Consider the following 25328-nt stretch of genomic DNA (forward strand, 5'->3'; position numbering starts at 1 on the left):
CCATGCGTTGCATCTCTGTAGGCACGGTTTGGACTATGCTATTCTCATCTTTCAGTTTGGCAATTTTATTCTTTCTAGCCCTCCAGACGGCCCGATGGTGGAAAAACTTGGTATTACGGTCACCTTCCTTCAACCATTCAATCCTGGACCGTTGGAGCCACAACATTTCCTCCCTGTACAAAACTTCATTCATCAATTCTGTTGTTGCACGTATGTCCTCTCTTGACCCATTGGTAATCTGAAGCTGCTCAAGCTTCTCACGTAACCGAGCCAACTCCTTGGTGATGTTGCCAAACTTGACCCTTCCCCAGGCGTGTAATTTCTTCATTAGGGAACCAAGACCCCTATTCAAATCTCCTAGGTCTGACATATGACCCAGACCTCTCCATTCCCTATCCAACACTTCCTTGAATGCCGGGTCACGTTCCCAGAAAATTTCATATTGCAGCGCACGTTTGGCTGGGCGCTCTCTGGTCTCCCGAGCCAAAGAAAGGAGCACAGGACAATGATCGGAACATGGAGAGACTAAGTGAACGACTGCAGCCGCTGAGAAAATATCACGCCAACGATCATCCGCCACTACACGATCTAAGCGGACGCGCACATTACCGACTCCCGTGCGTTTATTATCATATGTAAAAGGAAGGCCTGAGAATCCCAGGTCCTTTAACTCGCAGACTTGCAAGCAATCCCGAAAAGCCGACATCTGAGCCTCTGAGCGGGGAGTCGAGGAGATGTACTATTCCATGTTTTGGAACCATAGGCTTTGGTCGATTTATTATGTCGTGAGTGAGGTGTACACAACTCCCCCAGAGAACCATGTACAGTTGTACACAGTCTATCTCTCACCTGTATTGTATTGATTGGTGTCTCGGTTCAGTTGTCAACCCGACCATCAGGAGCTTCGCATGGAGTTATTGTGTAAGTGACTCTATAGCTTATGGTTATCTTTTCCTGCTTTTTTCTGTCCTGGTAATGACATGTTGATAGTCTTTGCTATACTTCTTCACTCACCTAAAATATAGACCTCACAAATATTGATCTCATTGTCCCAAATGGGCATGTATAGACCTGACAAACATGGTTACAGGCAAGTTACCACATACAAAGATCTTATATGGATAATTAAGTCTTGTACTTGATGAAGAGAGAGCTCATAAGAAATGCATTCGTTGAAGACCATTTGTTCAATGAAATATGCTAACTCTTCGTTATGTTGTTCAAGATAAGATGTTGTTGACGCACAAGGAGAATGTACATGGAACAACTGTTTTTGAGATCTTAGTGTGTCCATAGATGAGCTCGGTTTTACCCAATGTATGGAGTTGTTGAGTGTCAATCAAGTTGCAACTATATGTTGCTCAGACGATTCTCTGTTAATGTTAATTTATGCATAAACTACGATAGACTGTTGAGTGTAACTGCAGTGCAAGAAATTCATAATATTATTATGATGCTATTATGATACGTAATTTATTCTAATATTTTATTCCAGTGATATTATTGTAATGTATTGTTGATATTCTGGTAATATGAGTTTGGTAATATCAGGCAATAATTTACGCCGTATAGGTGAGAGCCTGTATCTCCAACGCCATGGGCACTTGGATTCCAGCAACCCCGGGATGGTGAGTTCCGTGTTTAACCAACCGAACGGGCAGAATCTGTGTGGGGGTTAGGATAGAGCGGGTTTGAAATTTCCACTTCAAGCGACCCCAAATAGCGCCGGATCGAGCGTTTGGGGACGCCTTCGCTCCCTGTCGCGTTTGGCCGCGTCGCTCCCCAGCCGCGGCCCTCAAACGTGCCTCCCAAACTTATTTTTACATTAAAAAAACTCTTTTTTGTTTTTTTGCGTTTTCATTTCAATAGAGAGAAGGAACGTTACATAAACTAATACGTAGTTTGAAACATGGTTAAAATATTGCAAATGGAGAAAACCTAACTAGTGTTGGCCTCGCAGATTTCGTGTGTTTACTGCCAAGAAAGAACACTCTCAGGCACTCTCAGTCACCCAAACTGGAAAATCCAGCTGGTTGCGAAAGTGCCCGGTTGTTGTTCTTCAATGTGCAGGAAGAACATCCAGAAACCTACACTAGTGGCTTCAATTGGCCGGCGGCCATCTTCGGTGCAAAGAAAGAACACTCGACATGTTTAATCATCGTCTTTGTCGTTGTCGCTATGGTAGTGCCGGCGGCAGGACGTGTCGTCGAACACATCCACGCTCATCTCCTCGCCGCCTTGGTAGCAAAAGTTGAGCACGCAGCCGGCTGGAGGTCGTGGGAGCACGTGAACTTCTCCCAGCCGGTGTGGAGGTACATCTTGCCGCACCCGTCGAAGAGCACGTCCACCGGTGTAATGACCCGGAAAACCCAATATAATAGATTTCTCGTTGCTTTGTTTTTCTTTTCCAGCATCGTTCCGACGTCATCCTCATGCATGCATCATATCACCCACTTGTTTTTTTTATCAAACTAAAATCTCTATCTCTATCTCTACTACTTTATCTCTATCTCTATCTCTACTACTTAAAAAGAACGAAGTTCCTCTTTTTCCTTTGGCCAAAGCTTTTGTCAAGCATATTTTCAATTAGACCTTTTTGCCCTCCCACCAAACCACTACATTCTCGAGGAGACTCCGTGATTTAAGGGATTTCACACCTATCGAGCATCGAAGCTAGGGTTGGACTGTGTGGCCTCCAGCACCCGCCGCCATGCCCTGATCCTCCCTTCCCCTTCCGCGTCGACGGAGGGCTCGCGTGGAGGATGACTGCAGGGTGCTAAGGCAAGCACCAACGATGCCCCGGTCCTCCCTTCCCCTTCATGCCTCCAAATGGGCCAAGCTCGGTGTCCCCATGGATCTCCAGCCAGAGGCAACCTCCACCTCTTCCGGCAGGTGCAACGGGACTGCACGACCCAGCCCTCCCCTCCTCAAGATCAAGCCCATCCCGGGGCCAAGGCCCCATCCCCTATTCCCTCCGCTCGATCTGCCGCCATGGTTGCCGGACGAGCTCATGCCGTCAACGCCATTGCGAGATATTCGTCGTGAAGGCCGCCACCAACTCTACTGCTAATCCTGAAAATTGCCGCAGGCCTTGGCCACTTTCCTGTTCGCAAGAAATCGGTAGAGGAGCTCGCCGATGGGTGTTGGCGGCAGCAAGGGGCGGTGGGGCCGCGGGGAGTTGACCTTGCTCGTGATTCCCTTCTCCCCGATGGTTCGCCGCTTGCACCATCGCCAAGACTGCTCTGGCCCTTGGATACTGCACTCGCTGGAGCTCATCTCCAACTCCTCCATATGTAAATAAAACACAAGCCGGGCAAGAAACCGTTTTGCCCCTGCTCCTCTCTCCCAGGCGGCGGGCGGCCAGATCCCATCTCCACCGTCGTGACCTCTGCGCCTCTCCCTCCGCTTGCCGCTCCGGCAGCAGGAGGGGGAGGGGACCTCGTTCCTCCTCCATTTTGTAGTTAGGGCTTGTCTGCCGTGGTGCGTCGTTGGGGTGGTGGGAGCGGCGCCCGGGGCAAATAAATTTGCCTCAACTCCACTCCCACACCGGCGGTGACCTTCACGGCGGCGTCTCGGAGTTTTTGGCAACGTATGCTTGTCGATCTTTCAGGTCGGCAGCTTTGTCTTCTCGCCGTTCTTTAGATCTGCCGAGATCTGTTTCTCGACGTCTCACTGGCCTGGCGTTTGTCATTGTCCACGACGGCTGTCGAGGGTGCTCCTCGGCAATGCCCTCCGATAGGGGCTTAGGGTTGATGGAATCCTGCAAGCTGACACGAGACATCGGTACACAGACAAGCGGGGAGAGCGATTTACCCAGGTTCGGGGCCCTCGATGAGGTAAAACCCTTACGTCCTGCCTGTCTGTTCTTGATTACGATGATAATAGGTTACAATGGGGTGCCGAATAGTTCGGCTGTGATCTCGTCGGGATGGCTAATTGCTAGGGTAATCTAGCTCTAAGCTTCTGCTGGCTAAGATTGCTAAGATTGATTGTGTCCCTCGATAGCCCCTCTCCTAGCCTTTATATAGGTGGCCAGGTCTCGTGAGGTCTAATCGAGTACGAGTAGGTTTACAGCAGATCTATCTCTAAACTTTCCTTGTTCGGCTTCTTCCGTGTCTTGTACTTCAAGTAATCTTCCGCCGCACCGTCCTAGTGGCCCATCTTGCCATCGGGTACCTTCATGGGCCTCTAGCTGGACCGCATAGGGTAAAGCAACATTGGTTACACGAAGGGTAATGCCCACGCCAGTAGCCCCCGAGTGTCTAGCCGAACATAGTTCGGGTAGAGACTGAAGCATGTCTTCTTCCGACGTCCTTCTCTTTGATCATTCTTGTTTTTCTTCTGTCTGTATTATTCTCTTCTATCGGGTGCGCGTCAGCGCTCCCGATGGGAGTAGCCCCCGAGTCTAGGTACGGATGCTTGCAATCCGTGCGTAGACTCAAGTTGTACCACTCGAACATCTTCTGCCGAAGTTTTTCCTGCAAGTCTTTGTTGGTCATCCGATATATTTTCTTTATGCAAGGGATAATGAATAACGTGCCCAACTTTTGTTGGTTAACTGCCGATGGCAAAACAACGTTACCCTACACAGAATCAAGTCCCCGGGCATGATCCTGGAGTGCGAAAAAAGTTCTGTCGGGTGCGCGTCCAGCGCTCCCGATAGGAGTAGCCCCCGAGTCTGGGCACGGGCGTTTTCGTCCGAGTGCAGACTTGAGTCAAAATTTTCCTTCGAGTCCTCATTCTGTCGGGTGCGCGTCTAGCGCTCCCGATGGGAGTAGCCCCCGAGTCTAAGTGCGGATGCTTTGCAATCTGTACATAGACTCAAATTGACTATCCGATAGCTTTTTATCTCTTCGTATGCAATCATTCCTCATGATGTCATTGATGACGTTTTTCTGACACTTTGATTCTAACTGATAAGACGCGACCCGCCGACCCTTTTTTCGAGCAATTCTTGCTCCTCTTACACGGTTAACGAGGCACCTCCTCGATTTTTGCAACCATTAACTGAAGAAAAGGCCCACTAGCAGTACGAGGCCTTCCTTAAGTCTCCCAAAGGATAGAAATCCCTAATCTTCTCCTTCATTCATCCCTTCGTTGTTCTTCCTCTTCTCCCCTTCGCAACTGCTTGTGCCGCCACCACTGCTTTCCAGTTTTTCCCAGATCTTGCGATGGTGAAGAAGAAGAACCCCAGCGCCGCCGCTAGCTCCACGAGCGGAGGCGCCGCCGCCAGATCTTCCTCGACTCTTCCGAAGGAGGGCGCCCCAAACGCTCCTCCCCCAGCTCCGGCGCCGCCGGCGCCACCAGGCTCAGTAGCCAGGCCCGGAGATTGGATAGCGTCGACCGTCACCAAGCGTGACGAGAAGAGATCCCGAAGCCTGGAATTGATCTCCTCCGATGAGGGGAATGTGATCTTTCCAGGTGCGATTTCTCGGCCTAATCCCCCTGCTGGCTTTACCGTGATGTTCTTATCTTTCTTATACCGAGGTCTTTCGCTTCCCGCTCATGATTTCCTCCTCCACCTCTTGCGGACTTACGAGATCCAACTATGGCAACTCACTCCAAACTCAATCCTCCACGTTGCTGTGTTTATCACCCTTTGCGAGGCATTTCTGGGCATTGAGCCTCATTTTGGGTTGTGGAAAAAGATCTTCTATGTGAAGAGATACAACAGTAGTAACGGACCTTTTGTCACCGGAGGAGTGGGATTTGTAGCTCGTTCGGATGTCAACTACTTCAATTTCCCAATGAGAGAATCCGTGCAAGGGTGGAGATTGAAGTGGTTTTACATCAAGGACTCCTTGTCACCCGAATCCCAGCTTCCTCGCTGACAAGGTATCAACTTGTCAATGCCTATGGATTGTAGGCTAGGGTTTAGTTGGAAGTAGAGGGTAAGTAGATCTCGAAGGTTTCAGCCGAAAAGTACTCGACGATTATGAAAACTAGGGTTTGTAGACAATGATTCGATTCTTTCTTCGTCCCTCGACTCCCCCTTTATATAGGAGGTGGAGTCGAGGGATTCGTGCTATACAAGTTACAGAGTCCGGGACGGTTTCTAACTCATCCCGCCAGATTACAAATAACACTTCCTATTACAACTCTTGACTTTCCTTGATATATCTTGGGCTCCCGAATCTTCTTATTCTTCGGGTAGTGGGCCTTGATAAACCCGGGTACTATCTTCGGCAGGCCCATTTGGGATGCCTATGTCAGTAGCCCCCGAGATTTTGCTTGAATCGTAGAATCAGGGAAAATCTCCACTGTTTATTTTTATTCGAAAGCTTCAACTTTTTTATATTTCTTCACATAAAATTCTATATTGTACAGGGATAATGGTAGTTGGGGCTAGTTCATCTGACGGATCAGGTACTAGTTAACTGCTCTAGTGGCAATCCGCAAAAACCTACTTCAAGATCACGTCCCTGGACATGATCTCGGGATACTGGTGTAAACTTCGACAGGTGCCGCTTAAGGTCTTACCATTCTGTCGAGTCCCAGTCAAATTTATCGGGTACCTAACGCGTCCGTTAGGATTTTTCTTCGTATCTGTTGATACGGATAAAGGTAGCAGAGCGCAGTCTTTGGCGATGCCACGTCCAGCAGAACGGATCTGGGGTCTTACCTTCGCAAATTTGCGGCATTCAGAAATTGATCGCAACTTCGGCGTTCTGAGAATATATTGTCGAGTGCTTTTCCGGCTGTTGGAATGGCACATTTTATCGAGTCAATTTTGACTTATATTGTTCTCCCGATGGGAGTATATGTAGAGTTAATTATAACTCGAAATATACTCTCTTGCTTTTCTATTTTTCCTTTGTTAATTTCATCGGGCACGCGAACAACGTTCCCGATGGGAGTAGCCCCCGAGGCTACAGCCAAGGACTTGTGCTTGGTTGTAGGCTCCCGCAATTTCTATATTGCCATACTCGAAATTTTACTTTTTGTCGAAGTAGCCCCCGAGCATTTGGGCAAAAACTTGTATTTGATCAAAGGCTCCCGAAGTATTTAATAATTCTCCCTGTCGCCAATCTTCTTTTATTTTCCTTGTCGACATGCTTCCCTTAACCAAATTTACTTCATCCCTGTTGAATAGTCGTGATTTTTCTGTCCTGTGGGTCCATTGCTTCCACCACGTTGACACGTCGTGCAAGTGGGGGACACACGTCCTCCGCTTTTTCTGGCGCACGTACGGTAACGCCTATCTCAGTAAAAATACCTTTTTACCCTTGTATCTAGGAGATCTTTTTTCACCACACGATTTCTTCATCCAACGGCGCACTGCTTCACCCGATTCTTATATAAACCTTTCTTCAACCTCCGTTCATCCCCTCGCTTGCGCCGCTCATCTGTTCCTCTTCGCAAAAGCTTCCCCTGCGCCCAACTCTCTCTGATCATCCGCACTCACGAGCATTGCTCTGCCCATTGCTATTGATGCCACCGCGCACGCGACTCACTCGCCACAGTACTCCGGAATCCAAGATGGCCGCCGAGGATCTTGAGTGGGAGAGATCTAAAATCTCCAACCAGGACATCAACATGCTGAAGAGGCTTGGCCTCATGAAGAAGGAAGACGCCATCCGCTTTCCCAGTGAAGAAAGCTACCCCAAGCCTCCAATGGAGTACCGGGTTAGTTTTGTTGATCACCTTATCCGTGGTCTTTCGACCCCAATTCACGATTTTCTCCGCGGCCTTCTTTTCGTTTATGGGATTCAAGCGCACCGGTTGACCCCAATTCCATCCTTCACATTTCTATTTTCATCACACTTTGCGAATGCTTCCTCGGAATCCCTCCCAATTGGGCTCTGTGGAAACGCATTTTCTGCCTCCGCCGCAATGGCTCCCACAACGTCACTTATAACATAGGTGGCGTTGTTATCTGTGTTCGTACTGATGTCGATTATTTCGACGTCAAATTTCCTGATTCTGTCCAAGGATGGCGCAAAAAGTGGCTCTACATTCACAAAGAAAGCGCCAACTCCGTTGAACACAACATAGTTCCTTTCGACGGAAATGCCAGAATTCAGCGCCGCCGCTCCTGGGATGCCGAAGCTTCTGAGGAAGAGAAAAAGGCGACAGAGGCACTCATGTCTCGTATTCATCAGCTTCAAAACACTCGAGGCAAAGAGCTGTCTGGTGTTCAAATCACTGCCTACTTCCTTAGGATTAGAGTGCAGCCTCTTCAGGCTCGCAAAAATCCCCTTTGGACGTACTACGGCAAAACGACGCCAACAGAATCTCCAACGATCTTTCTGTAAAGGACTTGGAGAAATTGGTTCGAAGAGTTTCTCGACTAGCCAAGAAGGATCCTATTCCCTCCTCTTGTCGAGTAGAACCATACAGTGCTTCCAATCCTCTTCCCGAGGTATTTTGTCTTCTCGAGTTTCTGTTTTGCTCTAAACTTTTCCTTGCATCTCATTGTATTGGTATCTCGCTAATTTTCTTTTGTCGCTATTTTCTTGCAGAATCATCCTACTATGGCTTCCCTTCCTCCTCTTCCTGAGGATGGAGAAGTCGAAGAACAGGCCATTATTGCCGAAGATACTCAAGGTTCTTCTATTCCTGAAAGTGAAGTCGCGGGTTCTCACAAATCTGCGGCTTCTCACGAAAAAGAAGTTGAGTCTGAAGCCAGTGAGTCGACGCAATCCCTTCCTCCTGCTGTTCCTCCAAGGAACAAAAGGAAAAGGACTGATGCTGAGGATTCTGGCACCTCTAAGGCTGAAGAAGTTGTTCCTTCTCATCCGAAGGCAGCTTACGATCCTTATGTTGAATCCCTCGTCAGCTCGTAAGTCGTCTTTATTTCTCCTTTTTTTTTTTTTTTTTTTGTACTCGAAATATTTATCTTGTCTTGCTTTTTATGCTGCCGATTTTTTGATCAACAGTGATGACGAGGAAGAAGTACCAACTACTGACGTGGCTCCTCGGACAAGCACGTCACGTACTGTACTTGCTTCCGACACGCTAGTTGAAGGAGAAGAAACCTCGCCTCCTCAACAAAACGTCGTCACCACTACTCCACCATCAAGCCCCCTTGCTCCTTCACCAAAAAGGACAAGGGTTGAAAAGATTGTTGAACCTGCCCCTCAGTTGGGCAGTTAAATCGACTCTGCTCTTAGATGATGTAAGCTTGTCGACATCTATATTTTCCTTATTTTGTTTTTTCACACCTTTCCTCTTTTTCATGCCGATGTTTCTCTTGCTGTGTTCACCTTGAACAGCCTATGATCAAAGATCTTCTCCGCATCGGTTCCCAATTTATTGGATACCGTGAATATGCTAATAGAGTCGAAGGTAACGACTTTTATACTTGCTGTTTTTCCTTGATTTTTTACTCCTGTTGCTTTTCGCGATTTTGATCTTTCTTCTCTCTCTTTTCCATATCTCGACAGAGAAACTTGCAGAGGCCAACGAACGCGCCAACGCACTTGCTCGAAAACTTGAGCAAAGTGAGGCGGCTCGCAAGAAAGCCGAACTCGCTGCTAGCAAAGCCAAGGCCGAAGCTGATGAAGCCAAGGCGAAAGCTGCTGGTGTCGAGGAACTGCAGAAAAAACTTGAGGATGCTACAGCTGCCTTGGATGAGCACAAAGCTGCGCAAGCTTCTCGTGAAGAAGGAATCCTCAAGCGCACTGAAAACTTCAGTCGCCGCACTTTCAGTAATTTTGCTGATCCCTTCTATTTTTATGAGAATCGTTGTTTCTTGTCTTTTCACTAATGCTTTGTTTCCTTGACAGCCCAAACAAACCAGGATTTTGATCTGACGAATCCTGTCAATGACCCTGTCCTTGACGCACTTTCCTATCTGGAGCTTCATGGATCCGAGATTCGTGAAGGTGTGTCGAATGCTAGCGCAGTGTTGTCGGCATTGTTCCCCTACTTCTTCCCGAAGAAAGAGGAGCCTGCGACTTTCCTCAACCTTGCCAAGATGTTCAATACACCGGAAGACCTCGGACTGAAGATGCGCCAAGAAAATATGAAGGTTGCCGTTGAGAACACTGTCGCGTTGGTTGCTGACAGTCGACAGACTATTGACTGGATGAAAGTTGGCGACACCGAGCAGATAGAGCAATCAAGATGGAGGTCGTTGATTAAGGCAGCCAAGCCCAACACTAAGAAGATCTTGGCCTATCTCGGGATCAAACCAGCGTCGACTCCTATCTCATCAAGGCCGGAGGTCTAGTTGCATGCCTCTTTATTTTTCTTTCTATGTTTCTTTTGCTCTTGTCGCCAAAGTAGTCATTTGGCGACACGTACTTCCTTAGCTCCACTGTAATGCCCTTGTAATTATTCCAAGAGATTAATGAAAACTCTATCTTTGCTTGTTGTTTGATGTTGTCTTGTTTAAATTTCAGTTGATATTTGATAACTATACTCCATCTTCCGCTCCTTCCGATGTTTCGCCTTCTCGCGCGAGAACTTTTGCTGATACTGCACCTGTCGACGATACCTTGTCGCAAGAACTGGATGAGCTTCGACAGCAGCTTCAGTATGCGAAGAAGCAAACACTTGTGATGATGGAGCAATCTCGTAAGTCATCTGAAGCCGAAAAAGTTGCTCTTCAGCAAGCTCGCGAGGCCGTGGCTGCTAAGGAAATTGCTGCTTCCGAGGCTGAAAAGGCAACCACTCGAGAAAATTTCATGCTCGAATTAATGAATGAAGCCAGTGCAGATATGTCGGGTATGCTTGCTTCATCCTCCGATATCTTTCATCCTCATGCTATGTCTCTTAAAGGTTTCCCCTTCGTTGTTTTGATAGGTTCCTTTACTGATGCTGCTGCCGAGGAAGAGAGGGTAAATGCTAGGACGAACCTCCTTGTTAACCTTTCCCTGGACCATGGTTCTTTGTTTTGGGCTACCCCAGAGAGGACCCGACAAATTGTCAGATTCCAAGATCGCACCTCTCAAACTCGCGATTTCCTTGACTTCTGTACCAAGACCTTGTCCATGGTTTACAACTCCATGTTTCCTCGAAACGTCCAACCAAAAACTCTCCCTGAATTGATGGAAAGATTCAAGGATGCTGGCAGTATCCATGATTTTGTCAAAGCTCAACTGGTAGCTGGCGCGATTTGCTCTTATCATGCTCCAGATCTGCCACTCAAATCTTGACCTTACCCAAGTTGTCGCAAAAGTTCATCAAAAGGTACAACGTCGAAGAGTTGGTGTTGACAGGATTAACACGAAGGTTACGCCTATAGCCGAAGAAATGATTGAGGACCTTCTTCGGATGGACGCCGACTTTTTTGCCAATGGCCATTATGCCGATTTTCTTGGTGCTGCTCCTGAAGAAAACAGAGTTACTCTTGATGACATATTGAATCAAGACTAGTTATTTTCCTCTTGTAGATACTTCTTCTTTGTAATCCATGACTATATTGTAAAGCAATCATTATATTTCTCTGTTCGTCTAGCCCCCGAGTGTTTCGGTGACTCTTTACTGTATTTATATTTTTGCGAGGTTTTGAACCAAGGTATTTATATATTTATGGCGAATATGAGCCCCCGAGCTTCTTTATTGAGTACTATTTTGTACTGACTCACGAGGTATTTTAATACCAAGGCAAGGTTTTTTCTTTTTTGATGGACTATATTGAAGTTCGTCGGAGCGAAGACTTTGAACATGTCGATAAAGAGAAAGGTATATTGACACTATCTTTATTATATTGCAGCACCGCGAGCCCGCCTCATTAAAAACCTTCTCCGGCCCCACTCGGTGCCCCGAAAAAGGAAAAGAGTGCGTCTGAAAACTCGCGGGCGTTTCAGTATATTGAAGTTTTACAAGGACTATATTTCGACTCTAGGCGTAGAACCGCCTGAGTTGCGCCACGTTCCAGGGGTTTGGCTCCTCCACCTGTCTTCTTGTCCTTTATCCTGTATGCTCCTCCTCCGATTACTTCCGTGACAATGTAAGGGCCAAGCCATGGTGACTCGAGTTTTTCATGACTTTTTTGCGTGAGCCGAAGAACTAGGTCTCCCACCTGAAAAGATCTTGGCCGCAAACATCGACTGTGGTAATTCTTCAAGTCCTGTTGGTATTTGGTTACCCGAGACAATACTTCGTCTCGGGCTTCATCAAGTGCGTCCACGTCGTCTTCTAGTGCTTTTCTCGACACTTCTTCGTCATATTCGACGACACGTGGAGAGTTGTGTTCTATCTCGATTGGTAGTACTGCTTCTGCTCCATGAACCAAGAAAAACGGAGTTTCCTGTGTTGCTGTGTTTGGTGTTGTTCTGATGCTCCATAACACACTTGGTAGTTCTTCTGGCCAGGTATGTCGAGCTTTTTCCAGTGGTCCTAACAAGCGTTTCTTGATGCCATTGCAGATTATACCATTGGCTTTCTCGACTTGCCCATTGGTTTGAGGATGTGCAACTGACGCAAAGTGCAACTTGATACCCACCTCTTCGCAATAATCTTTGAATTCGTGGGATGTGAAGTTACTGCCGTTGTCTGTGACGATGCTGTGGGGCACTCCAAATCTGAAAACGAGGCCTTTTATGAATTTTACTGCGGATGCTCCGTCTGGTGAATTTATCGGCTTTGCTTCTATCCACTTTGTAAATTTGTCGACAGCTACTAGCATATACTCCTTTCCTCCTGGCCAGGATTTGTGTAACTTGCCCACCATATCAAGTCCCCATTGAGCAAAGGGCCATGACAATGGTATTGGTGCTAGCTCTGCTGGAGAGTGAGGTTTTGCGGCAAACCTTTGACACGCGTCGCAAGTTCTTACTATGTCCTTGGCGTCCTCGATTGCTGTCAACCAGTAGAATCCTGCCCGAAAGACCTTGGCTGCAATAGCTCGACTACTCGCGTGGTGGCCACATATTCCTTCGTGTACGTCCTTCAGAATTATTCTTCCTTCTTCGGGTGTAACACACCTTTGCAAGACGCCTGAAATACTTCGCTTATACAATTCTCCTTTGACCACCGTGAAATCTTTGGAGCGTCGAATTACTCGCCTTGCCTCAACTGGATCGTCGGGTATTTCTTTCCTGAGGATGTATGATATGTACGGCTGCATCCACGGTGTCTGTATCATCATGACCAGGTCCTGATCTTCTTCTTCTTCTTCTTGCTTTTCCTTGGTAGCCCCCGAGGGTTTCTTCTCCTTCTTTTTTGATTTTGTTGATTTGGTGGACCTCTCTCGTTATCTCTTCCCGAATACACCTGGCGGGACTGCAAGGCATTGCGACCCGATGTTTGCAAGAACGTCGGCTTCGTCGTTGCTCAATCTGCTAATATGATTTACTTCGCATCCATCGAACAACTTCTCGAGCTCGTTGTACACCTCCTTGTATGCCATCATGCTATCATTGACTGCGTCACATTGGTTCATAACTTGCTGAGCCACCAAGCGTGAGTCGCCAAAGATTTTTAGTCGAGTTGCACCGCAGCTTTCGCCATCTTCATCCCGTGTATGAGAGCCTCATATTCTGCTTCATTGTTAGATGCGTTAGGGAACGTCATCCGAAGGATGTACTTTAACTTATCGCCTTCGGGTGATATGAGTACTACTCTGCGCCAGCTCCTTCTAGTCTTTTGGACCCGTCAAAGTTCATGGTCCAGGTTCTCGACAAGTCTGGAGGTCCTGTATTTTGCAACTCCATCCACTCTGCAATGAAGTCCGGCGTACTTGCGACTTGATTGCTTTTCTTTTCATACGTGATGTCCCGAGGGAAAGTTCTATTCCCCAAAGGGAGACACGACCCGTAACTTTCCGGGTTGTTCGGTATATTTGACAAGGGAGCTTCGTTGACCACTATGATCGGATGTGCCGAAAAATAGTGGCGCAATTTTCGTGCTGTCGTGAACACTCCATATGCTATCTTTTGGTCGAGGATACCTTTGTTTTGAGGCGATAAAACTTCGCTAACGAAGTATCTTGGCCTCTGCACGCCGTGGAGTTTTCCTTCTTCTTCCCTTTCAACAACTAGCACCGTGCTCACCACTTGGGGCGTGGCTGCGATATACAGCGAGAGAGGTTCCCTTTCTTTTGGCGCCACCAAAATTGGTGGTGTCGAGATTGTGCGCTTCAAATCCTCGAAAGCTACGTCGGCTTCTTCGTTCCACTGGAATTTATCTCCTTGCTTTATCAAAGCGTAAAATGGTAACGCTTTTTCACCCAGCCTAGCGACAGAATCTGCTTAAAGCTGCGACTACTTGATTAGCTGTTGTATCTCCTTCAACTTTGTTGGCTTCCTCATTGTTATGATAGCTTGTATTTTGTCGGGATTTGCTTCAATCCCTCTTGCTGAGACTAGAAACCCCGAAGTTCTCTATTTGGGACGCCTTAAAGGAACACTTCGTCGGGTTCAGCTTGAGCAGAATTTGTCGAGGTTATCAAAAGTTTCTTTGAGATCCTCGATCAGTGTTGTCCCCTTTATTGACGTTATGACGACATAGTCGATGTATACTTGTACGTTTTCCGATCTGTGTCGCCAAACACTTCGCATCATTCTACGATATGTTGCTCCCGCATTTTTAGACCGAAGGGCATTGTTACGTAGCAAAACACGCCGTAAGGTGTAATAAACGCGGTCTTTACTTCATCTTCTTCTTTCAATCTGATCTGGTTATAACCAGAATATGCATCCAGGAAGGAAAGACGTTCACATCCAGCCGTGGAGTCGATAATTTGATCGATCCTCGGGAGGGGAAAGTGATCCTTTGGACAATGTTTATTGAGACACGTAAAGTCGACGCACATGCGAAGGACCTTAGTGTTTTTCTTCGGCACCAGCACAGGATTTGCTACCCATGTGGCTTCAGAATATCTCTTTTATAAAACCAGCTTCTTGTAGTCGATTGATTTCTGACAGCATGGCTTTGCGGTTTGGTTCCGAAAAACGCCGCAAAGGTTGTTTGATTGGTCTCGCTAGTGGATCCAAGTTTAGGTGGTGCTCGGCAAGTTCCCTGGGTACTCCTGGCATGTCAGCTGGACACCATGCGAAGATTTTCCAGTGCTCACGGAGGAACTCGACGAGCACGCTTTCCTATGCGATATCCATGTCGTTTGCGATAGATGTCGTCTTTTTTGGGTCTGTCGGGTGAATCTGCACTTCTTTTGAATTTTTCTCGGTACTGAAAGTTGATTCTTTGTTTGGCCTTCCAACGTCTGGTAGTACGTCGTAATCAGTCATGCTTTTTGACGCCAAGTACTCAGCTTGCATCCCGAAAGTTTCTGACAGCCGGTGAAAATCCTTGTCGCATTTATCAGCTAAGGCAAAGCTTCCTTTGTTGTGATTGGTCCCTTTGGCCCAGGCAACCTCCACAACAGGTATGTATAGTGTGGCACCGCCATAAATCTAGCATATGCTGGTCGTCCCAACAGAGCGTGGTACTGCGACGGAAAATCCACGACTTCAAATTCGAGCCTCTCGATTCTATAATTTTCTCGGGTCCCAAACTGAACGTCGAGATTGATCTTTCCCAATGGATAACTTGGTTTCTCCGGTGTGATGCCGTGGAACCTTGTGTCATGGTTTCAAGTTTGCTAAGGATATGTTCATCTTCCTCAATGTATCTGCATACATAAGGTTCAAGCTGCTGCCACCGTCTATGAACACTCGAGAGACATCAAATCCCGCGATAGCTGGCAGCGAGAATAAGTCTTGGCCCTGGTCGAGGAACTTGTTGCGGATGATCTGCTATTGTGAAGCCGATATCTTGTCCTGACCAATTAAGGTACTCAACTGTTGGTGGAGGCATTTTCTCTGCCATAAACACCTGTCGTGAGATTACTTTCTGAGCTCTATTGGACGGCCTTCCCTTTTGAATCATCGACACTGCTCCATTGGAGTTAGGATCAACATAAGGTGGTGGTGCAGGTGCCGCCGCTATTCTGAGCTGATGCCGATTGTCGTCTGTAATCGCGGGAGGAGGCGGCAAGTGAATCTCGCTTCTGGGTTCTCGAGGATTTCTCTGTGCTGCCCGCGCGTTAGCGTTTTCTGCATACCGCAACATTGCCTGAAAATTTCGACAGTCTTCTGCAAGTGCTCCTGTCTTTTTCCGTTACGTCGAGGAAAAGTGCATACGGCACGGTCCATTCATCATCTCTTCAGGGGACACGAAAGGTCTTGGGAACCTAGGCCCGCTATTTTGCCTGCTGCGTGAATCATCCATGTTTTCACCTCGCTGTTCATTGCTTCTCTGGTAATCATCTCTGTTGCTTCCTCCTGTATTTGTCCGAAAACCTGCCGAAATTTGTCCTGGAGCGTCGTAGTTCTGGTACTGCCGAGGAAATCTTCGCCTCGGTTGATAGTTTCGACCACGGTCCTCCTCTGGCGACCTGTGCCGTTTGTTGTGGACAGCGTCTTCTCCATCTGCCCATTTATTTGCTATCTCCATTAACGCAGGATCTTGTCTTTGGATTGGTCCTTCCCAAATCCTCGACAAAATCTCCACGCTTGACTCTGCGACAAACACGTCTATCGCTCTCTCGTCGGATATATTTTCTGCTGAATTTTTGATGATATTCCACCTTTGGATGTACTTTCTCATTGGCTCATCGGCTTTTGTCGACATGCTCTCAACTCCTCTAACGACGCGGGTTTTTGCACGTGGATCTGAAGTTCTTGACGAACACGTCCTCGAAACTTTCCCAGCTGTCGATAGATCCTGGAGTGAGTTTCTTTATCCACGATCGTGCGGCTCCACTCAAATGCACCTGAATGCTTTGCATGGCTGTTGCCCTGGTTCCTCCCGTGAGCTTCTTGTCTCCAGGATAGTCGACTAGCCAATCCTCTGGATCTTGAAGGCCGTCGAACTTTTTGAAATTGTCGGGTAGCTTGAATCTGAAGGGACTCGAGTTTTCGGACTCTCCTTGTGAAGCATGGCAAGCCGCACATATCTTCGTCGTTAAGCTCCGGAGATTGCCGATGATCCCTTCTGCTTTGTCGTGCTCGTCGACTCTTGCTTGTGCTGCCGTATCTCTTGCTCCACTTGGTCCTTCGAGGCTGCCGCCGTTCTTGCTGCAGGTCGTGGACTATTTTGCCTTCTTTGTTCCTTCGGGAGGCGTTGTAACGAACGCTGTCCCCATAGCTCCAACTCCTGCTATCGCCATATTGTATAGTGTTTCCTTGGATCACCTGGAGGTGGTTTAGACGCGAGGATAAAAGCTTGTGTCGCCATATACCCAGCTTCGGTGTCTTAGGGATAATGTTTCCTCTTGTGTCTATCGACATAAAGGACATGTCGAGGTTTTGAACCAAGTGCTCTCTTTCGCTTCGGGTATGTGTTGTAACCTTGATCTTCCTCTGTTCCGAGCCTCCCGTGGCTATCACCCGAAGTTCTAGATTGTCGACTCAGATCTGCTCTTCTCTGCTTTGGATGCGAGAAGCTGCTTCCTTTCTCTGTTCAACTCAAATTGTCTGTTTTTCCAATTCCCTCGCAGCTCGTGCGAGCCTATATTGATATGCTTGCAATTCTTCTGGTGTGGCTGTGGTAGCCATTGGTTCTGTGCCGTTCATAGCTCTCGCGGCTCTGTCCCACGCTGCTTGTGAAAGTTGAACTCTATCTCGCGGCTCTGGCCCGACGTATTTGTTGCCCAGGCCTTGTCGCAGATTGGAGGGATCGACGTATGGATTTCCCAGACTGTCGAAAGCCTCAGACGTCTCCTCTTGATCTTCAATGGCGTAAATCTGATGATACTTTGTACTCAGATCTACGTTGGGTTTGGTGACATCATCGTTGAGATTGATGAAGACCTTGCCCACTGTGATAGATTTGTCGATGAAGTCGTAACTGTCGACATCGCTTGAGCCATCGCTTATATATGAGTCCGCAGATGACTCAAACGACATGTCGTTGAAGATCTTGGCGAGTTTCTCTCTTGTTCTGGTGCTGATGTAGCGTGTCGCCGAAGTTTCTTCTTCTCCTGACTCGGTTGACGACGCATAGCTTGAAAAATCGGTATCGACCTTCGACGATCCCGACGAAATCGGAACCTCGACACGATACGATCCTTCCTTCTCGACACGAAAGTGAAACCTTCCGAACGTCATCTCCATGGGCTCCGCCAGATACGCATATGCATCCAAACGGGAGGGTGGGTGAGGAACAAAATCGACAAGACCAGCAGCGATCTGTTTACCTCGATCCATTGTGTTGCTTGCAGTTGATGATGTCGAAGATCTTGAACGTGCCATCGAGATCAGATCCTTACGCCTCTAATCCCCACGGTCGGCGCCAATTGACAAGGTATCAACTTGTCAATGCCTATGGATTGTAGGCTAGGGTTTAGTTGGAAGTAGAGGGTAAGTAGATCTCGAAGGTTTCAGCCGAAAAGTACTCGACGATTATGAAAACTAGGGTTTGTAGACAATGATTCGATTCTTTCTTCGTCCCTCGACTCCCCCTTTATATAGGAGGTGGAGTCGAGGGATTCGTGCTATACAAGTTACAGAGTCCGGGACGGTTTCTAACTCATCCCGCCAGATTGCAAATAACACTTCCTATTACAACTCTTGACTTTCCTTGATATATCTTGGGCTCCCGAATCTTCTTATTCTTCGGGTAGTGGGCCTTCAGTAAACCCCGGGTACTATCTTCGGCAGGCCCATTTGGGATGCCTATGTCACTCGCTTTGTCGATGTCCTTGAAGCCAAGCCTAAGAATTCATGGAAGAATATTCTCTCTCCCGACGAAAAAGTGGCAGCCGATGAATTATTTGCCAAATTTCTTCGGATCAAGGAAGCTGACGGCCAAACCATGGTCGGCACAGAGATGGCGGCAGTGTTCTTGAAACGTCAAGTCCAACCAGTCATGGCCAGAGTTCGCCCGATGTGGTTGTATTCAGGCCCGAAGGATGAGACCAGGATTAACGCTGCCGAACTGTCGGAAAAGGAATTGCTTGATGAAGTCCGTCGCCTCACTTTCTTTAGTCAGGAAGACTCGATCCCACTGATATCTTCGTACGCCCCTTTTGATGCCGAACGTCCACCACCAGAGGTAACTTCCCTTTTCAAATTCTTATTATGCTACTCTCACTTAGTTGACATAATTGCTATTGTTCTTATTTATTTTTTCCTTCGACAGACTGTCAGAGCCTTCGGGATTTTGCACGACTCGTCGAACGACATTTCTGAAGGGAGAGGCTCTTCAGAACCTATTGATTTTCACATCATCGAGCATACAAACCCAACAAGCGATCACGATGACCCGATAGATTCCGAAACCGTTCACACCAATCTCCCTCCCTCAGCCGATGACACTTGCGACACACAAGGATCAGTGCGTGATGATGACGCTGATCATGATGCCTTTGTTAATGCAGCTGTGGAGGAGACCAGGGCTCCGCCTATGAAGAGATCAATCGGCGGCTTTGCCGACGAAGATGATCTCCTCGATATGTAAGTATCTTCCTCCTCTTTGCTATATTTCGCCCCTTTGTTTCTCGCATTCTTCTCATAACTTTTTTCGATCATGTCCTTCTTGTAGTGACGAAGCTCTCGCTGAGCCTCCGTCTAAGAGGGTCAGATCTGATGCTGTTTCACCGGCCGCCGCGGCTTCTGAAGCTTCGGCTCCTAAAGCAGCTCCTGCGGCGCAAGCGTCGACTGCTTCCTCCCTTTCCAAGGGGAAAGATGTTCCTGCCGCCACCACAGCTCCTCCTTCTGTAAGTCCTTTTCGAATATGACGTGAATTCCTTTGGAGTATGCCTTGCCTAATGATTCTTTGTAAAACACATTTATTTTTCCTTAAGAACCTGCGAGGTGTGATATCCTCTTTAGAGGCCTTCGCTTCTCAATTTACCTCTCTAGAGGCGGACAAAGTTCGACTGCAGGAGGAAGTTAAGTCTTTCTCTTCAAAGTTGGACGGCGCCATTAAAAAGGCTGCCATAGCTCGCCAGGAGGTCGACTCCCTAAAAGAGGAGTTAAGCAAGCTGACGGAGAGGCTGAAGGAGGACACTACAAGAGATGTGATATTTGTTGACGAAAAGCCTGGTGACGAAGTTGCATACCGTCATGGATATGTCTTAATAGGTGACGAATTCATCTGGCGTCAAGCACTTAAGTTAATGCTTGACGGTTTGCTTTTTCGTCAACAAAAAATCGTCACCCATTACCAAACCCGGAAGGGCTGCCATCGTCTCTGTTAATAGGTGACGAAATGAAGATCGTGGTGTATGTAAACCGTCATTGAATATAATACGGATCCACATGTCAGGTTATAAATAATTTATTATAATTTTATTTAATTATTTCTTGTGGGACCCACTAGTCCAGAAAATATTAAATTTTATAAGTTTTCAATATCATGCGTGACCCACTTGACAGGAACAGAATTAATTCAATAAAAATCGTGGTTACAAAGAATCGAACCCATGTGTTTGGATTGAATGACGTGGACTATTACCGCTGAGATGTTTCTGAACTGATTATTTATTTCCGTAACTAGGCTCAGTAAAAATATTAGAAACCCACAATTACATGTAGGACCAGCCTGCCATATAGATAGCATTCATTTTGCATATTAAAAATCAAGTGCAGCAAGGAGGAATCGAACACAAGACCTCCACCAAGTAAGGGTGTTAAGAAACCAGTGCACCAATTGACACAATTTGATTTAGTTGGATACGGAATAATTTTCTAGTTTGTATGGAGCGAGGCAATTACTAGAAAATGGAATAAAAGTTAGAGAATTGGGGACTCAAACCCAAGATTTATTTCCGTATTAGGCTCAATAAAAATATTTCCCACTTGATCTCAGTTATTAGAAACCCACAATTACATGTAGGACCAGCCTGCCAAATATATAGCGTTTATTTTGCATATTAAAAAACAAATGCAGTAAGGATGAATCGAACACAAGACCTCCATCAAGTAAGGGGTGTTAGGGAACAAGTGCATCACTTGACACAATTTGATTTAACTAGATACGGAATAAATTTCTAGTTTGCATGCAGCGAGGCAATTACTAGAAAATGAAATAAAAGTTAGAGAATTGGGGACTCGAACCCAAGATTTGTTTCCATAAATAGGCTCAATAAAAATATTTCGCACTTTGGAAATATTTTTCATTTTTGATCTCAATTATTAGAAACCCACAATTACATGTAGGACCAGCCTGCCATATATATAGCGTTCATTTTGCATATTAAAAAACAAATGCAGCAAGGAGGAATCGAACACAAGACCTCCACCAAGTAAGGGGTGTTACGGAACCAGTGCACCACTTGACACAATTTGATTTAGTTGGATACGTAATAAATTTTTAGTTTGTATGCAGCGAGGCAATTACTAAAAAATGGAATAAAAGTTAGAGAATTGGGGACTCGAACCCAGGACCTCGGCAAAGAAAGCATTACAGTTAACCGCTAGACCACTGCACACTTCATGATTAAATAAAAAGCGGGACATATAAGTAATATCTATGCAGCATGGCAATAAATAAAAAACAATAGATAAATCCCATTCTTTTGGCATAGTTTACGATAAAGTTCCCATATTTGACACATAGGTGTATCTTGACATGAGAAACAATGTTGCCAAAGTGAATTTTTATATTATTTATAGAAAATTCATTTTTTGCATTTTCTAAGTGCCAAAAATGACTTTTTTGTGAAGCAAGTACGAAAAACATGGCGCAAAATGGCACCAGTACAATTTTCACGGAAATTAGTCCATATTTGAAGGATCATCCCGAATTATTAGGATTTTTCTCTCTTTCTACCTAATTTCGCTTATTTAAATGACTTTATGTCAATTTTTTAAAATTAATTCAAATTTGAACTACAAGCGTGTGATGGTTTCTCTTAATTTTTTGAAAAAATAATTTTAAGATACGCAAGTAGTGATTATATCACAGAACCATTGATAGTTTTGTAAAAATCGACCCTTTTCAATGAATAGTTATCCTAACCATTTTGACCATGCTTTCAAAAAAATAAAATAATGTGAAAACAAACTCAAAAAAATAAATCCTTTGGCATGGGGTCCCTTTATGTGTAGTAGAAGCTAGGATAAATGATAAACATCAGTTTTGACAAACCTTTCAAAAATATTATTCACAAGAAGGAATATCATGTATAAACATCTATAGGTTTTAATCCAAATGACCAAGGTATGGCCATTCTTGTGGCATAGTTTGTGATAAAGTGCCCATATTTGGCACATAGGTGTATCTTGACATGAGAAACAATGTTGCCAAAGTGAATTTTCATATTATTTATAGAAATTTCATTTTTTTCATTTTCTAAGTGCCAAAAATGACTCTTTTGTGAAGCAAGTACAAAAAATGGTGCAAAATGGCACCAGTACAATTTTCAAGCAAAGTAGTCCATATTTTAAGGATCGTTCCTAGGATTTTTCTCTCTTTCTATCTAATTTCGCCTATATAAATGACTTTATGTCGATTTTATGAAAGTAATTCAAAATTGAACTACAAGTGTGTGATGGTTTGCTTTAAATTTTTTCCAAAAATCACTTTAAGGTACATAAGTATTGATTATATCACAGAACCATTGATAGTTTTGAAAAAATCGTCCCTTTTCAATGAATAGCCATCGTAACCATTTTGACCATGTTTAAAAAAATCAAATAAAGTGAAAACTAACTCAAAAAAGAAATCCCTTGGCATGTGATCCTTTTATGTGTACTAGTTGCTAGTATAAATGATAAACTTAAATTTTGACAATGTTTCAAAAATATCATTCACAAAAATGACTATCACCTATAATCATCTATAGGTTTGAAACCAAATGATTAACGTATGGTCATTCCCGTGTCATAGTTTGTAATAAAGTGCTCATATTTGACACATATTTGTGTCTTGGCATAGAAAACAATTTTTCCAAACTGAATTTTCAAATTATTTGTTAAATCCTTGATCCAGCGTCATTGTGTCGGGCCAATCAGAACGCAATGATTTGCCTCCCACGGATTGCCCCCCCAAATACGCCATATGAACGTCCGCCTAACAGTACTGCGTCCCATCCGTCCGTACACATAGACGCAGCGCCGCACCTAAACCCTAAAGCCAACCGCACCCACGATCCTTCTGCGCCGCCGTCCACGCTCCACCCACCTCCCTCCTCCTCTCTCTCCTTGCGCGATGCAGACCTCACCGCCACGATCCAGATCAAGCCGTCGCTCCGTCGACGGATCCCTTCTCCCTCGGCACCGTGCTGCTGGGAGGGCGCTGCACGCCGGCCACCAGGGCACGAACGCCATGGAAGGCCTTCGTCACGCACGCCGCCACCGACGGATTGCGGCGGCCGAGGTGCGTTCGTCCGACCCCATCTCGCGGGACGTGCAAGGTACGGCAGCCTCCTCACCACTCACCGTTTGATCTACTTTTTTAGGCGTGTGGAGCTCGAGGGGCAGCCAGCGCCGGCCTCGTCGGCGACCATGTCGGACGGAAGCCGCACAGGGTGGCCTCCTTCCGCGTCCCCTCAATCCTGCAGGCCGCCCAAACTCGCTGTTCCCAGCCACAAGCACGGCGGCTTCCTCTGCCCCGACCACCGTCGACCTGGTACGTGCTGTCTTCCTCCCTCTCCGGTTTGTGTTCACAAATTTCCCATTGATTCGGTCGCTGCCATGGACGGTGGGCTTAGTTATGTCATCAGGAGATACTCAGCTGTGGCAGCAGCAGCCTCACGTCCTTAACCTCTTTTTTCAGGTCCTTGGGCCATCCGCAAGCGCGTCTTGGTAGTTAACTCATCCGCTGGTTAGCGAAGATTGCAAAATGTAAGTACTATTAGCTGTTACCCTTAATCATGTACTGTTGTTATGACTCAGTTGATCCAGACATGCTGAAATGCAGTAGCACGTACAGGTTTGTGCAACTCATGTTGGATGAGTTACAGTCTTAAGATGAGATATATGTGGAACTCATGTTACACGTATTTTTTTTCAGGTTTACTATTGTGAAACCCCAAAACTACATGGTTGTGCTTATTTGGAAGTGAGGTTACCAACAGACAACTATTTCTTTTGTTTTTTCATTTTTGTATCAATCCATCTGTTGTGCTGTGATTTTATGAAAAAAGCAAAAAGAACTGATCCTCTGCATATGTTGATCAGGTCCTTCTGAATCCAATTGTCATAGCTCGACAACAGTTTGAAAGGCAGACTTGGAAACACTCACACTTCCCTTTCCTTTGTCTATGCTTGGTCTGTCATGGAAGTAAAAGTAAGTGCCACCGACCCACTTGTGTTTTGTAGCCCCTTTAATTATAGTACACTTCTATTTCCTCTGGTCTAATACAATTGTGTGACAGTCTAATGACGATAATTTTTTAGTTGCAGAATAGCCCATCATGATTGGGGTGAGTTTATAAGATTTCGCCGGATTGGCTGCACATTGGAGAAGACTATGGGTATTCATTTCAAAATCTCACCAGGTACTAAATTGCAGTATCTACGCCACATATGTTCAGTTTATTCTTGTCAACATAGCAAATGCCAGCAAGACTCATTATTTTCTTTCTTTCTGGAAATAAAAGAAGAGAGATATAATCTGTTTATTCTTGTGCATTATCTAATCTGGTAATGAATACGTGTGCAGGTACTAGCTGAATGTAAGGTTGCTGTCAAGAGGAATTTGTTGAGAGGATCATGGCTGCATGCAAGCAAGCTGATATTTTGTTGTTAGATGCTTAGATGCTTGAAATACTAGTATGATGTCAAGCGTTCATAAGTTTTGGGGACCTGATGTAGTCTCAGGCTGTAACTCTATGTGTTTGTAAATTTTTTTTGTGAATATCTATCGGTTATATGTTGCACATTTGACTTCATATATTTCTAGATTTTCATTGCGTCAAAACATCTAGTTGGTTGAAAACAAATCCAAAAATACCAAAATAACGTCATGAATAAAATGCAATCTCGCACCGTGTGGGTCTCCAACATGACATAATGCCACGTCACTACCATTTGGACCCACATGCCAGCATCCACTTAAGTGATGTCAGACCCATGTTGTCAGCAGCCACATCAGCATGATGGGACCCACATGTAAGGCCATGTCAGATTTTTTGGACCAATCAGATTCTTCCTAGCATTTTGATATTGACGAAATTCCCAATTTTTAGTGACAAATCTGTCTGTCAACGATTAACACTAAACGTTGACGGATTTCTAAGTCGTCACAATCAAACGTTTGACGTTGACGAAAATGAGCATACCGTCACCCCCGATATTTTATGAAGGAGCTTCTGTGACGAGCCCCTTGGCGATCAAAATTCGTCACCCCAATGTAATCGTTGACGAATTTTGGCTTATACATGACGAAAGTGATTTGTCAAAAAATATATTTTCCTTGTTAGTGGGAAGAAGCTCGGGCAGCTGAAAAGGATGAACTCCTTCGAAAATCTGCTTTGGCTCTACTCGGTA

The 25328-nt window shown here is 45.8% G+C and overlaps 1 long non-coding RNA gene across 1 annotated transcript; it reads left to right on the forward strand.

Moving 5' to 3' along the window:
• Positions 1-23978: 23978 nt before the first annotated feature.
• On the forward strand, positions 23979-24712 carry LOC127309590 (uncharacterized). Its single transcript, XR_007857230.2, has 3 exons — positions 23979-24126; positions 24237-24337; positions 24502-24712. It is a non-coding gene; the product is annotated as an uncharacterized lncRNA (long non-coding RNA).
• Positions 24713-25328: the final 616 nt, after the last annotated feature.

This window comes from Lolium perenne, chromosome 6, assembly GCF_019359855.2.
Source record: "Lolium perenne isolate Kyuss_39 chromosome 6, Kyuss_2.0, whole genome shotgun sequence".
Lineage (NCBI taxonomy): Eukaryota > Viridiplantae > Streptophyta > Magnoliopsida > Poales > Poaceae > Lolium > Lolium perenne.